Raw genomic sequence first — 17,231 nt, 5'->3', positions numbered from 1 at the left:
ATCACTGTGTAGTATTCTACTGTATGAATATACCACATTTCATTTATCCATCCTACTGTGATGGCATTTGGGATGTTTCTGATATTTGGTTATTTTGAGTAAAGTTGAACATTCTAGTAGCTGTCTTTTGGTGAGAATGTGCTCTCATATCTCTTGGATATATTCTTAAGAGTAGAATTGCTGGATCATAGGCTAGGCATATGTTTAGTTTTAATGCATGCTGCCAAATACTTTTCTAAAGTGGTTGCACCAATTTATGTTCTCATCATCAATGTATGAGTGTTCCAATTACTCCACATACTTGCCAATGCTTGGAATTGCCAGTTATATTTTAGCCTTTATGGAGAGTTGTAGAGTATAGTACTTTTTTTTTTTTTATTGTGGTAAAATACATATAACATAAAATTTACTATGTTAACAATTTTTAAGTATAAAGTTCAGTGGTTTTAGTACATTCATAACGTTGTGCTACCATCACCACCATCCATCTCTAGAAGTCTTCATCTTGTAAAACTGAAACTCTATACCCACTAAACAATAACTCTCCTTCCTCTCTTCTCTCCAGCTCATGGAAACCACCATTCTCCTTTCTGTCTCTATGATTTTGACTGCCCTCAAATAAGTGAGATCATACAGTATTTGTCTTTTTATGATTGGTTTATTTTACTTAGCATAATGTCCTTAAGTTTCACCCATGTTGTAGCATATTGCAGGATTACCTTCTTTTTTAAGGCTAACTAGTATTCATCGTATGTATGTACCACATTTTTCTTATTCATTCATTCATCTTTTCATGTGCTTATTGGTGATTTGTATATCTTCTTTGGGGAAATGTTAAGTCCTTTGCTCATTTTTGAATTGGGTTGTCTTTTTCATTGTTGAGTTTTAGGAGTTCTCTATAGTCTGGATATTAGTAACCACTACTTATAAATAGAGTGAAATTGAATGTGCAACACCAGTAGTGTAATTCAGAAGTGTGGAGAATCTGGAGTGATCAGTAATAAGGCAACCAACAAGGGTAAGCAGTGGTGGAGCCACCGTTTGTTGCCAAGAAGACCTGAGGGTTTTTTTATTTATCATTCCTGTATCACTAAGAAGTAGTGGTGGTGGTGGTGAGCCTTCCCTCCCTGATTCAATCATACCTCCTCGCCTTTAATATTTATTTAATCCCATTTTCCCTGGAAGAAGATATCTGGGGGATTGGTTGATGAGGATCCCCCTCCTTAAGCCTTATCAAAAGAAATAGGTGAGTTTATTCCTCCTTCATTTGAGATGGCCTTTAGAAGCCTGCATCAAACCTCCACTGACATCAGGGTAATAATTATTCAAGAATGGCAAGGTAAATGCAGAGAATCCACAAATGGAGTGTGGGTCCATATGCATGTTTGGAACAAAAATATGCTTTATATTTTGAAAGACAGTAGTTTCCAGGAAACATAGTGAAGCTAAAGGGTCCACTTAGGATTCAGCTGTTATTCTTGATGTTGCTAGCACAGGTAGGTTTGAGCTGGTGGGCTGTGGGTGGGCCTTGCAATGTGGTTGTTCATCTAGTAACATGCCTATGAAAGTACAACCAAAACTGCCTGATGTTTTGTGCTCTAAACCTAATGTAACCTGTATAATGGAGTTTTTACGTGTACCTAAGAATCACTATGCATTTTAGAGTGTTTCTGGCTACTCTACAAATACATGAATCAGATTAAGGAATAGTCAGTCAAACTTGAATTAAATATATATTCCCATAATGGTGATTATCTTTTTTTTCTTGGCTTGACATTATTATAGCAAGCTAAAATAATAGGAGATAAGTAGCTATTATAAATGAACCATTAAAAGCAACAGTAAGCCAGAGTTATCATTGCTCTCTTCCTGTCTCTTACTTTATAAAAACTAATGTAGTGAATTGCCATGGAGTTGCCTACTTTAATAATAAATCTGTTGTGTCAGGGCAATGACCTGATGTTTTCTTTCACATATAATTTATAGTCTATTGATTTAATTCTATAAATATCTCACTCTATTGGTATAACATAAAACCATTTCTTAATTGAAAGACAAAGGAAGCTTGGGATGAAACCAAATGGCAGAATATTTTTATTGAAGATTTCTACTTGATCAATAGCCAAATAAATATGAGCTTATTTTCAATGACAGTTTCAAGTTTAAAAGACCAAAAAAAGAGATGCTTTGATTCATCATCTATTTGGGTAATCGATTTATAGATTTATTTAGAAATTTAGGTTTTCTCCATGGGACGGGGAGGGAGGCTTATGGAGACCTTTTTTTTAAATTTTATTTATTTATTTTTGGCTGCGTTGGGTCTTTGTTGCTGCGCACGGGCTTTCTCTAGTTGCAGTGAGCGGGGGCTACTCGTCCTCGCGGTGTGCGGGCCTCTCATTGCGGTGGCTTCTCTTGTTGCAGAGCACAGACTCTAGGCATGCGGGCTCAGTAGTTGTGGCTCGTGGGCTCTAGAGCACAGGCTCAGTAGTTGTGGCACACAAGTGGCTTAGTTGCTCAGCGGCATGTGGGATCTTCCCGGACCAGGGCTTGAACCCGTGTCCCCTGAATTGGCAGGCGGATTCTAAACCACTGTGCCACCAGGGAAGCCCTTATGGAGACATTTTAAGCAAACACTAACTTCTTTTTTCAGTGAGTCATAAACTAGAATGTGGAAAATGAACTCAAGTAGCAGACAGTTTAATGTGGCCAAATAAAACATTGCTGTTGTGCTGCTAAAGCTCTTCCCTCAACTTGTGGAAGAGAAAGCCAGCACTTTATGCTCTTTCAGCCAGTATCTCTGGCACCTTTCCACTTGGCTACACGTGCCAGGATGCCAGGCACCACACTGCCACCCTCTCACTTGAATAGAGCTGCGGACTTCCTCTTACTGCCAGTTTTAAATTACCGGCGACGACTATTACCATAGCCCTGTCAGTCATACCTCCTGTCCATCTGCACACAACTTGAGCTTAGTACCCAGCTCCTGAGATTGTTTTTCACTTGTTTCAGGCAAAAGCGTAATGAGTATCTTAAATATTGCTGAGAAAAAGCTGAGAAATAGCAAATATGATAGAAATTAAACACAGGATTCATTTAGCAGAAAACTTTATTTTTGTCCACTCGCCTACTTATTTATTTGTTTATTTTTCTTTGAATGTCACAGATCTTACCCAGAGAAGCTAAAAAAAAATGACCATGCATCATTGTCATGTCACAAACATTACTCAGTTTGGAAGGAAGCAATTTGAGGATGGGTATCCTATTACCATGCTTTATTTTTTCTTCAGCTAATGCAGATAACTGTAGAGAATATGGAAGAACACCTTAATACTCACCCCTTGAGGAGAAAGCAGTGATTTTTTTATGGTGCTCGTAACTCATGCCATCAATTTTATCTGTGGTAGGTCCATGTCAAAATTGGAGTAATTAAATGGAATGACAATTTAAATGTGTTCATGCCATTGCACTGGCAATAAAGCATGTGCAAATTTACAATTAAGGCTTGTCTTTCTCCTTAGCCATAGAGAATTGTAACAGCCATTAAGTTGCGTGGGCACAGGGATCCAAAAGGGTATTCATCAAAATAAAAACACCAGGTGGATACTTTGAGGATTATAGTGTCCTCTTATGCAATTATTCTTTTTCACTGCATATTTTTGACTGAATAATAATTACTTTTGCACAAGAAAAGGCAGGATGAACTAGTTTCAACTTGTTTTATTACAACCACCCCCCCTTTTAAAAATCTGCAAGGTAGCATAGAACCATAACCATTTATTCAGATAAAAGTGTATATTTGTTCCAGTTCTTAGCTTTCAAAGGGTAACAGACTCTTTCAAATACACCATACTGAGCTTTTAATACAAACACTTTGGTGCTACAAAACACACCATTAAGATGCATATCGCTGGTGTGGTTAAGTTCCTAAGATATCACTAGGAATCATCAATATGACAGAGATAAAGGAGACTTGAAACCCAGCCCAAGCAGTGAATTGACAGCCATCTTTAACCACCATGACCTAAGAATGACCCTGCGCTCTGCTGGATGCAGGAGTTAGATACGTAGCAGAGCACAGGAATCAGATATCTCACAGGCTTGGAGGGCCCCACTGTGAGGCAACTGTAGAATCACTTGCAAGGCCTGATATACACATAGGTGACAAAGAGTGATGCCAATTCGATGCGCTTTTGTATTTTGAAATAAAGTTCTGAGGGTTAAATGTTGACTTTAGCTGCTCCCTGCTTTGTAAAGTTAAGATTCATAGAAGAAAAATTAATAAGTTTTTATATAACTTAAAATATTCTAATTTGACCATGTCTTCAAATGCTCGTACTGTGTGTATATACATTTTACACATATACACACATCAAGAATTAATTTTACAGCAGTGGAACGGTATATTCTAAAGCACTTAAAATCACACATGGCATTTTATGGTGAAATTTACCCTTTGTTTTGTTTTTGGTAGCTGTTTATCTCTAAAACTTGCTTACATTTTAAATTTCTTACTTAAATCTTTATAACTTGGTTAATAATGATAGTTTAGGGGAAGCGCACATACCAAGCTGCAGAATATGGATTCAGGCTTGATTGTCATGCTCCCTTGTAGAAATGCTGTGTGAAACGGTTATTTTAATAAAGCAGAGTCGTTAATAAGGGGATAGACATTTGGAGGAGCTAAGCAATAGGAACGCAGGTTACCGCATTAGCTTTCAGTGACAACAGTGGAGAGTTTTCGGTTGTTTTCTCTTGTAACACTCTTTCCCTAGGATTCTCATGCATGAAAAGTAGATACACTCACCTTTAAAAAAAAGATAAATTATTTGTACTTTTAGCATATGCATAATGACGAAAATGTTTACAATCAACTCGTGAAAATACAAATACGATGATATCTGTACAATCTCCTCCAAGTGTAAAATATGCTTAAAAATTATTCACAAACAACAAGTAATCATAAAAATCCTCTGTTTCTGTGAATTCTCTCTCATTTTTAGTTTTTCAAAGGCCACTGCAGCTCACAAGTTGATCCTGCTTTTGGAATTTGCCTGAGTCACTTTGGAAGCTCTACTGGCAGCACCATAGGAACTGGATTCCCAGGTCTTTTGGGGGTCTGTGACCCTGAGGCAGTGCTAAACACAGGACAGAGCTGGAGCTCCCACACTGACTCCACTGGAAAAAAGAAAAAAGCCCTCTGTCTCCTACTTGCAGTGCTGAAAAATGGTAGAGGTTTTGAGTCAGATCTTCACAAATACCAAACTTTAGCTGAATCACCTTCCCTCCAGGGCCATTATAGGATTCCAAATTCAACTGCCGTACTTCCTTTCAAGCTTATGCTTTTCCCAGGATGACATTTCATGGTTATTATTCCTTGCTGTGCTCTTAATGAGAGAAACAGGTAGTGATCTGCATACTCCAGTTGGCAATGCTTTCTAATAATATTGTAATCTGGGTTTATATAATAGTTTTCTGAAAAGTGTGGAGGGATCTGTGGCTAAGGGAAGAGTATGGCCTCCCTAGCTCTGTGACAAATGACGATTTTAATCTGATTCATAACCTTTTACAAACAGCTCCATCTTGACAAGACCACTGCATTTGGTGACCTATTCAATTTATTAATGTTCCACATTGGGCCTAAGTGCCTACAATGGGGAAATGACACCTGAGTACCAATAACCTCATTAACTTGGCTAACACTTCTAAATGGATGGCTTGGCATTATGGAAGTTTGCCTCATGGAAACCCTTCTACCTGAGGACATAGATAGTAAGACACAATCAGCTGCTGCAGAGATATATATAGTATGTTCTGCTGCTTTGCTCATTTGCATACGCCCCAATGCATTTTCTTTTATGTGTACTATCATTTGTGCCTAAATGACCCCTCCCTATAAATGGGATTCATCTTTTTTTTTTAATTTTTTAAATTTTTATTTATTTATTTATTTATGGCTGTGTTGGGTCTTCGTTGCTGCATGCGGGCTTTCTCTAGTTGCGGCGAGCGGGAGCTACTCTTGGTTGCGGTGTGCGGGCTTCTCTTGTTGAGGAACGTGGGCTCTAGGCACAGAGGCTTCAGTAGATGTGGCTCATGGGCTCTAGAGCGCAGGCTCAGTAGTTGTGGTGCACGGGCTTAGCTGCTCCGTGGCATGTGGGATCTTCCGGACCAGGGATCGAACCCGTGTCCCCTGCATTGGCAGGCGGATTCTTATCCACTGCGCCACCAGGGAAGCCCCAGGATTCATCTTTGGCTTGACTTGTTTATCATCACAAATCTATAATGCTTTAGGAAATATAATATTTCATGGTTCAATTTCAGGAAGCAGAATCCATTTCGCTCTTTTAAGGAGAGATTTAAATATAGGGAATTTTGTTCCTATAAATTTGGAGTTGTGAGCACATTGCTGGGCCTGCAGGAGTGACTCCCAGAAGTGCTGAACTGGCCTGAAATTTTAGCTGCTGCTTGATCAGGAAGATGGGGAATCAGGAGGCTGCCATGGAACTGTGGAATTCAAAAGCTCCCCACAATAGCCTCACAAACCTCGTGACTGGACACTAGAATTAAGCTGCAGGAAAACCCAACATGTTTCCCCCAGCCCCAAATCCTACTTGTCAGCAGCAAGCAAAACAAGAGCAGAGTGACTGCTTTCACCTTCTGGATCTCATGTAATTGCATCAATTTGGTGGATCCTGATTCCAGAACTCTTGCTACAGGGGAATGTAAGGAAATATGTTTATGAGTTTTCTAGTCTCTGCACAGCTGGAAGGCACACTGGAGGAGAGTTGGAGTGGATGTTGATTGCTAATCCACCATTTCCGTCTCACAGTCTAGAGAAGCTAAAACGTGTAACAGGATAGGAAACCCATGGGGTCTCTTTCTCTTCCTGATGCTATTTGATTTTCGTTTAGACAAGTGAATTTTTTTTCACTATCATAGTTAAAATAATGATGATTCTACAATATTTTTCTACTGTTTGTCTGAAATAGCTTGGCACCTTCACAGCCCTTTCCCAGGTGTGATAACCTGGGTCTCCGAGATCCTCCATCTTTCACCTTCTGTTCCAACCAGTTGCTCCTGATTTCTCCATTGGCTCCCACTTGTTTTTGTCTCACTCTTTGCCCATCCCTCTCAATTTATTGCTTTGGTGGGATCTTGTTGCTTGGCCTCAGCTTTCTTTCTGGAAACCATCTTTGAGATCTTCCTTGTTCTAGGCTCATGAGCCAGAGGAAACCTTACGCAAATGCCCACTCCTATTCTTCTAGCCTCAGCCTGGATGTCACAGAGACCCTCAATCATCTAGGAGGGTCTTGGGTCAGTAACAGTTATGTTACTGAAATACTCTTGAAATTTTTTGTGATAAAAATCTCAGACAGAGCTAGCTATGTCAATTGAGCAAATGGAAAGATTTAGAGACTGCATTTACTTCCCATTGCTGAGCTGCCCTGACCTTGCTGGAATTGGCAGCTAGCACAGTCACAGAGTAGGCATGCAATATTGGTTGAATTAATCACAGAATTTAATGGCCATGAAGTCACATTTTCAGAAGTCATTCATGTATTTTGATAAGTAAGAATTATGCTTTAAGTTTATTCATCTTCCTTTGGAGTACAGACCTTATAAAGTGCTATGACGTCAAGCCATCTAACTATACAGTGTGGCTTAATTACAAAAGGGAGCGATTAAGCTACATATCAGTCAGAGCTCTTCATGTAATTTACTGACTCACAAGGCTGAAAGGCCAGGGACAATCTTCAAAGGCAGCTGGTCGGGGCTCACTTGATGTCATTTGAACCTGTCTTCCTTTGACCTGCATTGGTTATATGGCTGCCTTCTGCTGTATTCAGTTCTTTGTCAGGCTATGCATGATGCCTTCAAGCAACTACAAGAATACATTAACCCAATATCCAACCCAGTGTGAAAGAGTTCACTTTCCCCATAGCCAAGCAGAAGTCTAAGACCTGAACCTCCTCAGCCCTGATTGGCCTGCTTTAGATGATGTGCCCATCTAGGAACCTGTCAGTGACTGAGGAGATGCGATGCTCTGACTGACTTAATCTTGGTCTTAAGGTCCACCCCCAAATCCAGAGATAGAATCAGTTTTTTCATGGATTGAGAATGGGGTGGAGTGGATCCCCAAATGGAAATTTAGAAATTGTTATCATAGGAAGCAGAGTAGATGTAGGCAGCAAAAGTGATACATGTCCACCACAGGCAGAAAACAAGCTCCCTCTACCAAGAAGATACTGTGTCCCCAGAAAATTATGAGATATGAGGTCAAGAACCATCCTGAAATTTCTGGCTGTGTTTCAGTGTTCTGGGCCACATCCAGTTGGCTCTCTGAAGGCACTTTTTTCTTTTCTCCATGAAACAAGTGATATCAAAACTGAGAGTCAGGTCTTCCCTGGTTGCGCAGTGGTTAAGAATCCGCCTGCCAATGCAGGGAACACGGGTTCGAGCCCTGGTCCGGGAAGATCCCACATGCCGCGGAGCAACTAAGCCCACGTGCCACAACTACTGAGCCTGTGCTCTAGAGCCTGTGCGCCACAACTACTGAGCCCGTGTGCCTAGAGCCCGTGCTCTGCAACAAGAGAAGCCACCGCAACGAAGAGTAGCCCCCGCTCGTCGCAACTAGAGAAAGCCCGCGCACAGCAATGAAGACCCAACGCAGCCAAAAATAAAAAATAAATAAAATAAATAAAAAGCTGAGAGTCAGCTTTAAGGACATGAGTCTAGAGTCAAACATATAGCCCATGATGGAATACACCCTGCAGTTCTCAAGGATGATTCAGGACTCTGGGCACTATTTGTCTGGATTTCTGTTTTTAATTAAAAAAATTTTTTTACAGTAATGTAACACTTAAAAAATTCAAACATATACAAATGTAGAGAGGTGGTACAATGAACCCCTGTATACTCATTACCCAAATTAAATCCCTATCTAGATTTTGTCATTTTATTCATCTATTATCTCCTTTTTCCCCTTTGCTGAAATATTTTAAAGGAAATCCTGGATATCATGCCTTTTTATCCCTACTTACCTCAATATTAAATGCCCTTTTTTAATAGCTTTGTTTTGTTATTGTTATTTAATACAAATAGGAATGATTCAGCTATAAATCCAAATGTTCTGGGGCTTAAGGAGCTTAAACTCCTTTCTCCTGAAACCACAGAAGCCAAATACACCTCTGACCCAGTGCTGAAAGATTGAACCATTCCAAACAATAAGAAAGGAATTTTAAAAATAGGTGTATTCTAGGCCCACATGGACAGGACTTTGGCTGGCTTCCCGCTGAAGCAGTTTAGACATTTGAAAGATACCACAGCTACCAGGTTTGTGGATCTGATTATCTTTAGCAGTTGTCTTTTTATTAGGGAATTAAAGTTTTCTGTTTTTGAGGTTTCAACATGACTGTTTTCTTTTCTAGAAATTGATTTCCTCAGAAAACTACTTATAAAATGAGTGTGAAGCTCAAAGTTTATTTTAATGTTATTAATACTGTCTTGGGTTTCAGTACAGGCACCCCAATCTGGTTAGCTTGAGCCGTTTTCTTATGTATAGTTGATATGTGGGGATAACCAAGTTCCCAAAGAAACCTGTGGTTAAAATTTTTATGCTACAATATTCGATTGGGATTATTGTCAGAGAGATTATTAATCAAAGTTTAGACATGTGGTTTAGCAGTATCTCTTTAAGTAAAATATCTGGGATAGTTTTTACAAAGTTGCCAATGAACCTTGTTCTCTGAACCTATAATTCAGAAGGTCCCATGAGGCTTTGATTTCTGGCAGCATTTCCATTGCTATTGATCTAGATGAAACAAGGCAGAGGTGGAAAGAGCAGCTGGAAATAGTTATTGATTTATTCATTTGACTGATATTTATGGGGTTTCTATTACATGCCAGGCACTATGCTAAGTACTATGGGTAAATAAAAGATGAAATGACAAGGACCCTGGTTACAAGTAGCTTATAGTCTACTGGAGATAAGACCTTTACACAAAGTAGAACATGAAGTGTCATAAAGGGAATATGGGAAATTTGTAGGGGAAAAGATTTGCTACATACAGATTCTGAGATCTGAGACAGCTGCACGGCAGAGAGATGGTAGTTGAAATGAGCTGGGGAGTATATTTTGGATTTGGACATGCAGACATGGGCAGGAAAGAAAATAAAGGCCCGGCAGACCATTACAAACCATTATCTTTTACGTAAGAGCCATAGGGAGGCTGCTGCCATAGTCCTTCGGGTATGCAGACAAACAAGTGGTATTGCTGTTTGTCAACTTATGTCATATATTATTTATGTATTACGTACAGGTTATGTATTACTCATTGTAAAAAGGACAAAAGAAATTACATGTCAAATATTCTGATGCTATATCTGATCAGTATTCTGTGAATCTGTTATAGCTTTGCTTCTGTAACTCTTCCAAGATTTTGGGCTGGATAGGCAGCAAGATATTGCTTTCATCACTCTTTAATGTGAAATAACTTTAATTCATAAACTTTTAACACCCTCCCCATATTTATACTTTTTGTGTAAAATGCACAAAAAGTATAAATAAAAGGGGACAAGATATAATAAACAGCAATGATTAAGTTCTGTCTGTTTTATCTCCTTAAGTCTCTCTTGAATCTGTTTGTTTTTCCTCATGTTCAGTGTCGCTATCCAATTCCAGGTCAGTAGTTCTTATCTAGAACTCTCTGCCCTTAGGTCCAATCTCTTCCATTCCATTCATCATCCAGTGGAGTAAAATTCTAAAACACCAACCTGATAATATCCTCCTTGCTTAAGAACCAACCCTTCAATGGCACTGCATTGCTCTTAAGGTAAAATTTGAATTTCATTAACATGATTTGCAAGGCCCTCCATGATCATTTGGTCAGGGTTGATGTGTGTGACCAAAATTGTAAGCAACTGAAAAAAATAGTTGAGTATTATGTTACAGGGTAGTAAACAGTAATAGATACCACACGATGATACATTTACTGAGCATATTTTGTTTAATATTTTTCTTATCCTGTTTCTTACATGAGCTATTTAGCTGAAGTTTACTTTATGGAATAGATGAATTCTTTCCTCTGTAAAGTGAATTTCTGCATTTTAAGTCCTTTCCATATCAGATCTCATTATAGAATTAAAAACTGACCCTTCTGTAAGGACTGTTGACTTTAAGATTTAAAAATTTTAACTTTCAAACATTATCTGTTGAAAGGAAATACTATATTAAGTTTTAATATATACATTTATGTATATTTAATGTATAAATTTAAATAAGTTAGGATTATTTCTATTTTTAAGACAATGGAATAAAGATCACCCTAGAAAGATGCCAACGACTTGATTGAATATAATACAGCATAATGAATAATCTTCATAATTATCAACCTTCAAATCTCAATAATCTACAGCAGGATGGCATGTGGTTTTCATATTCTGTTTCTTGGTGACTTTAGGAAACACAAGGTAATTTGGGCAAAAGAGGGAGTAAATTACAGAAAAATCCAATACAATGATTTAAAATCAACAATGAATTTAATAAATGGAATAGTACATTTATTGACACTTTTTCAAAGGGAAACAGAGTGACGAGAAAGTAACATCAAAAAGATGTTGAGGGTTTCCCTGGTGGCGCAGTGGTTGAGAATCTGCCTGCCAATGCAGGGGACACGGGTTCGAGCCCTGGTCTGGGAAGATCCCACATGCCGCGGAGCAACTAGGCCCGTGAGCCACAATTACTGAGCCTGCGCGTCTGGAGCCTGTGCTCCGCATGCAACAAGAGAGGCCGCGATAGTGAGAGGCCCGAGCACCGCGATGAAGAGTGGCCCCCGCTTGCCGCAACTAGAGAAAGACCTCGCACAGAAACGAAGACCCAACACAGCCAAAAATAAAAATAAATAAATTAATTAATTAAAAAAAAAAGATGTTGAAAATAGATAACGAATAAGGACCTATTGTTTAGCACAGGGAACTCTACTCAGTGCTCTATAATGGCCTATACGGGAAAAGAAGCTAAAAAAGAATGGATATATGTATACATATAACAGATTCACTTCGCTGTACACCTGAAACTAACACAACATTGTAAATCAACTATACCCCAATAAAAAAAAAAAAAAAAAAGATGTTACTAAAACATAGGCCAAGAGGTCCTGAACTTTTGAACAGTCTGCTGGGTTGATGCTGTCATTCATTCATTCAAATACTTATTCAATGTTCTTTCAAAATATTTATTATTTTATTATCCATTCCAAGCCCAGTAAGCAAGCCCTGGGGTTGTAATGGCAAAGAAGTCAAAGTTCTGAGTCTCTTGGAATTTTCAATCTAGTGTGGGAGAGGATGGGATGGGGGGTGGAAATAGACAGTAAATAAGTACATAATAATAAGAAAGTTAATTTTTTATAGAGGTGAGTAACATGAAGAAAAAAAGACAGTGAAAGATGATAGAGACTGCAGGGGGAGTGGTTATTTTATATAGGCTGGTCAGGAAAGGACTTTCTAAGGACACAGCAAAGACCTTTATGATGAGAAAGAGCCAGATAAAGAAAGGACTGGGGGAAGAGTGTTTCTGGTTGAGGGGACAGCAATTGCAAAGCCCAGGATATAGGAATAAATTTGGCATGTTTGCAAGAAACTCAGGGGCAAGGGGGGCATATGAGGTGGACAGGCAGGGAAAAGATGACACCAGGCCATGTAAGCCATGGTAAAGAGTTTGGATCTTTATTTTAAATGAAATTATTGAAAATCTGCTATGCCAAATACTGTCTTCAAGGGGCTCACAGTCTAGCAGAGGAGACAGACATACAAAGACATATAAAGAAATAATGACAAGTCAGTGAGATAACTTTGGAAATACTAGTTAATTTCTACCTCTTTTCACTGTTTCTCAGTTCTGGCAAAGTAGAGAAAGTTAGAAACTACACATGCCTGGGTACCATCACCAGAATTTCTGATCTTAATCGAACTGGGCTGAAGTTGGGCCTACATGTGTTTAAGAAGCTGCATAGGTGATTCTAATGCCATCAAGTTTGCGAACTACTGCTGAGGACAAAGGCTTGGCTCCATTGGGCAGATGTTGGTAGTTTCCAGGCAGGTCTACTCAAGAAACCACAAGTATAGCACCCTGGAAAGTTTCCTTGAAGATCAAGGCTGGAATCAAATAGCTTATATAATGTCCAGAAGTTCATGTTCATAAAGAAATGTGTTCAGGGGATAATCACAAAGCCCAGAGTAGGTAGCTTAATGAGTCTTGTGTAAAGAAAAAAAAATTAAAAGAGCAGCTTTTTAATAGAAAAATGATACAAGAAGAAAATAAAAGGTAACATACATATTTTAGAAGAGAAATAAAAATGAAGCTGTCAATTTGACAGTCAAATTATTGAGTCCTGATGGTTAGCCACTATTTGATGTTATAATAGTGTGCCCTAAATAGAGACATGTGCCCTACAGCAAGGGAAGAACAAAGGGAGCTATAGAAATGCTAGCTTTTTAAAATGGAACCTTGGCAGATGCTGTCTTCTGCAATGCAGTGATTCATCCCATTATTTGTAGAACTGTTCTTGGTACATTCACTCAAAATAAATAAGAGGGTTTATCAGTCTTTACTTTTTCTCTTACTCTATACTCTGAGAAAGCCAAGGCAGTGACAAATTATATTTGGGTCAGTGTCATAATCAAAAATTAAAATTGGGGTACTGCTAACTCCATTTACAAAAATATTAAATAAATAATATTACATCTCAGTGACTTGAAAAAATTAGAGGCAACACCTCAAGACTTACTCTTTTCCTTAGGCTTTGTGAACAGCAGAGTTGAACAGGGTATGCATAATGTATTGAGTTGATTTTGATATCTCAGTTTAGCACACACAGTAACTTCATTGCTGCTGAGTTGTATGGGTGTGTGTGTGTATGGGCGTGTGCATGTTTGGAAATGGTTTGAACAATTGAAACATATCTATTTGTATTTCATATTTTCTGTATTATTCTATATAATAGTTTCTCCTTTTTATATATTTTTGATTTTGTTTACATTTCACTAAATTACCTTTGCTAGAATCTGGTAAGGAGCTGTCAACAAATAATGAGCCTCTAGTCTGTCACAATTATACTGCTCCAATCTTACCATTCTATTACTTAGAGACCATTCCAATTGCCTATGGAATTAAATACATACCTTTTTCTAGATGACCTTTAGGACAATGACTTCTAAACTTTTGTATTCATACACTTGTAAAATTTTAAAATAAAGCACTGGAACTCATGTGGTTTCACATGTGTTATTTTCCCAATTAAGGCTTTAAGGAAAATAAATACTGTCAAATCGAATCATCAGTTCATTAAAAAATGTTAACTCCAAAAAAGTAAGAAATGACTGCTTTGATATTCCTTCTAATTCTAAAGTTCTATTTTAAATGCTGATTGTATAGAGGTGATAGTTGCCTCTCCACATTCCTCTGTAATAATTGCCACCATGCTTAGCACAGTGCTAAATACATAGGTGGTGCCAGGAAATATTTCGAAACTGATATTTCTTTTTGTTTTAGACTCAACATGATGTCTGACACAGCAGTAACTGCTCCATAAAGGTTTACTGAATGAGTCAATGAATAAATGAATGAATGTTCTTTGTTAGTATATCCAGAGATTTCAGACACTGATTTTCAGTACTTGGAGCAGGTAGATCATGTGCTGCTGTAAATAGCCATAATTAATGGACATACAAATTTTGGTTACAAATGGTTATGTTCTGTTATTAATTAGCTCATCTTATATAGGTAATTTTAAATAAGTACTTAACATTTTTCCATTTAAATTTTTATTGTGCTGACTGTGAACTGACCAATAACCCTGTAAGCAGTTATTTACTTGTTCAATTTTTAAAAATTGAATGAAAGATACTTTAAATTCTATGGTGCTTTATAGGGCTTCCCTGGTGGCGCAGTGGTTAAGAATCCGCCTGCCAATGCAGGGGACATGGGTTCAAGCCCTAGTCAGGGAAGATCCCACATACCACGGAGCAACTAAGCCCGTGTGCCATAACTACTGAGCCTGCACTCTAGAGCCCGCAAGCCACCACTACTGAAGCCCACACGCTTAGAGCCCGTGCTCTGCAACAGGAGAAGCCACCGCAATGAGAAGCCCGTGGACTGCAACGAAGAGTAGCCCCCCTTCACTGCAACTAGAGAAAGCCCGCACACAGCAATGAAGACCCAACTCAGCCAAAAATAAATAAATAAATTAATTAATTAATTAATTAATTAATATAGTGCTTTACAATTTTCAAAAGTTTCACACACATGATTTCATATAATCACATAGTAACCTTTTTTTTAAAAAAAATTCCCTACCCCTCTATTGCCCCTTTCCCCTTCCCTCTCCCCACTCGTAACCACTAGTTCTCTATATCTGTGAGTCTGCTTCTTTTTTGTTTTATTCATTAGTTTGTTGTATTTTTAGGTTCCACATGTATGTGATATCATACAGTATTTGTCTGACTTATTTCACTTAGCATAATGCCTTCCAGTCCACCCACGTTGCTGCAAATGGCAACATTGCATTCTTTTTCATGGCTAATATCCCATTATATATATATATAATAATAAATATCATAATATTAAATATATATAATATATATTTTAAGAATATGTATTATATATAATGGGATATTATATATTCCATTATTAATATATATAATATATATAATGGGATATTATATATAATATATAATATATTATATAATAATATCCATATATATTTTATATATATATAAGTTTCAATGGCTCAAACTATTTCCAAATACGCACATCTTTTTTTTTTAATTAATTTATTTATTAATTAGTTAATTTATTTATGGCTGTGTTGGGTCTTCGTTTCTGTGCGAGGGCTTTCTCTAGTTGCGGCAAGTGGGGGCCGCTCTTCATCGCGGTGCGCGGGCCTCTCACTATCACGGCCTCTCTCTAGTTGCGGCGGAGCACAGGCTCCAGACGCGCAGGCTCAGAAGTTGTGGCTCACGGGCCTAGTTGCTCCGCGGCATGTGGGATCTTCCCAGACCAGGGCTCGAACCCGTGTCCCCTGCATTGGCAGGCAGATTCTCAACCACTGCGCCACCAGGGAAGCCCCGCACATCTTCTTTATCCATTCATCTGTTGATGGACACAAGTTGCTTCCGTATCTTGGCAATTGTAAACAATGCTGCTATGAACATTGGGGTGCATGTATCTTTTCGAATTAGGGTTTTGGATTTTTCAGGTATATACCCAGGAGTGGAATTGCTGGATCATATGGTAGTTCTATTTTTAGTTTTTTGAGAACCATCCATACTGTTTTCCACAGTGGCTGCACCAATTTGCATTCCCATCAACAGTGTAGGAGGGTTCCCTTTTCTCCACATCCTCATCAACATTTGTTATTTGTATTCTTTTTGATGATAGCCATTCTGATAGGTGTGAGGTGATATCTCACTGTGGTTTTGATTTGCATTTCCCTGATGATTAGCGATGTTGAGCATCTTTTCATGTGCCTGTTGGCCATCTGCATTTCCTTTTTGGAAAAATGTCTGTTCAGTTCTTCTGCCCATTTTTTAATCGTGTTGTTTGTTTTTTTGATGTTGAATTGTATGAGCTGTTTATATATGTTGGATATTAACTGCAGTAGTTTTTATATCTTTCATTTATTCCATTCTGTTCCTTAAGTACTATGATCTTTTCTTTAACTACACAACACTTTGACATTGAAGAGTTGATGTAAAAGTTCAGGTAACTTCTGAGGGAAACGATACATGTGTTTAAATGTTTCCCAATCCTGCTTTGATCTGCAGGCTGCATGCTTCTATTGACTGCTAAATTGGATACAAGTGACTTAGCTCATTACTCTTTTATTGAAAGTTATAGCAATTAGGATCAAGAAACCACAAATGGATCTAGATTTCACTCCAATGGGAAAAAAAAAGATGTAAACGTAGTATTGGCTTACTGAAAATATTCAAATTATACAGAAGTATTTAAAGTAAAAGTTCCCTCCTGACCATCCCCTTTCCCTACTTCTAAGGGAAAACTCTTGGTAACAGTTTTGTATTTTATCCTGATACACACCCACACACATACCAGTTTTCATATAATTATGCTTTTTAAAAAATTGCGGTAAAAACAGGTAACATAAGATTTACCATTTTACCTGTTTTTAAGTGTACGGTTTAGTAGTATTAGGTATATTCACATTGTGCAACAGATC

General features: G+C 38.1%; 1 long non-coding RNA gene across 1 annotated transcript in view; it reads left to right on the top strand.

Moving 5' to 3' along the window:
• The first annotated feature begins 203 nt into the window (after nt 1–203).
• The window catches only part of LOC309665604, a 30,620-nt gene continuing 13,592 nt past the window's right edge, over nt 204–17,231 (top strand). Inside the window, exon 1 of the long non-coding RNA XR_014266567.1 lies at nt 204–10,829. This is a non-coding gene — a long non-coding RNA (uncharacterized lncRNA). The remainder of the gene's footprint in view (nt 10,830–17,231) is intronic.

This window comes from Balaenoptera physalus (assembly GCF_965194825.1).
Source record: "Balaenoptera physalus genome assembly, chromosome: 8".
NCBI lineage: Eukaryota > Metazoa > Chordata > Mammalia > Artiodactyla > Balaenopteridae > Balaenoptera > Balaenoptera physalus.
This window is presented reverse-complemented; position numbering and strand designations above follow the sequence as displayed.